The following is a 1,328-nucleotide window of genomic DNA, read 5'->3' as shown; positions in this document are numbered from 1 at the left end:
AAGGCGAGGCTTCACCACCCATTTATCCCTCCGCCTTTCAACCAGCACCACATGTGATTATTGGCCAGGCTGGCACAATTAACTAACTCACCAACTGACTGAAGCAATCCATCACACATTTCTCCCTCCTCACCATGAACTCTCAAATACCAATCAAATGAGAAGAAGGTGGTATCTCACCCATGTTTCAGATTACATTTCTTCATGAATGAGCGTGAGGGTTTGTCCATGTGTTTTGCTTCCAGCCATGTGATCCCGTTGTGAAGTACCTGTTGCTGCTGCCAGGGTCCCATCAGTTGTGTTCCAGCTCGCAGGGACTCGATGTGTAATAGCAGGCCACACTGCCTGGTCACCATCCTTACAACTGTGGGGTTTCAGCCCCTTTCGGCAGCCACCGTGTCAATCCATCTCTTTGTCAATCTTCCTCTTCTCCCTGACCTTGTGCTTCTTCAAGCATGGCGTCCCTTTCCCGGGACCAGGGGCTTCTGATGGCATGTCTAAGATATGTGAGATGAGGTCTCTCCATCCTGCCTTCAGAGGAGCACACGGCTGTACTTCCTCCAAGACGGGCTTGTTTTCCTTTCCGGCAGTCCTCAGCACTGTCACTGCTGTCTTACACACACCGTGATTCCAAGCCGTCAGTACTTCTGCCGTCTTCTTCTTTGTTCACTCTCCAGCTTTCACACACGCATGAGGCGATTGAAAACAGCGTGGTACAGCAGCTTTGGTGGTTTTTCTTATTAGAAGTCTAGTTTTTTTAAATAGGTGGTAAGTTTTTCACATATTCTAGTTCACACTTTGTTCATTTACGGGTTTGTGGTAGTTACATAATCTGGTGTCAACTGGAGACTGTTAAGAGTCCAGGGGTGGAGTTTAGCCTGTCAATCAGGTCGCAGCTTGATGATCTCATTTGGAGGCGCTACGGAGATAAATAGCTCGCTAGAGGACAGACCTACTCTCTCTGCTTCATCTTCCTGTGACAAGACGCATGGAGCTATGCTTATGGAACCAGAGCCCTGGGGCTGGAGGAGCCACATGGAGACCTATGGCAGTGCTGAGATGCTTCCACCACCACTGGATCCACAAGACTTTCCACCCACTGGCCTGGGATCTTCCTGCATTGCATGTGTTGCATGAGTCTGAAGAGGACTTTATGGACTGGTATCAGACATACGGGCTAATATCGGACTTATGGATTTGATCAGGACTGGGCTGGGGTGTTTTCTCAATGTACAGTTGCTGTTTCATATAAAGCTCCTTCTCACACACATATGAGTGTCTCTGCACTTGTTTGTCTAGTCTACCTGGACCAACACAGGACTGCATCT

The sequence above is a fragment of the Echinops telfairi genome, unplaced genomic scaffold, assembly GCF_000313985.2.
Source record: "Echinops telfairi isolate 266 unplaced genomic scaffold, ASM31398v2 ScPeMD7_28;HRSCAF=97, whole genome shotgun sequence".
NCBI classification, from domain to species: Eukaryota; Metazoa; Chordata; class Mammalia; order Afrosoricida; family Tenrecidae; genus Echinops; species Echinops telfairi.
The sequence above is the reverse complement of the archived record's forward strand: the minus strand, read 5'-3'. Positions refer to the sequence as shown.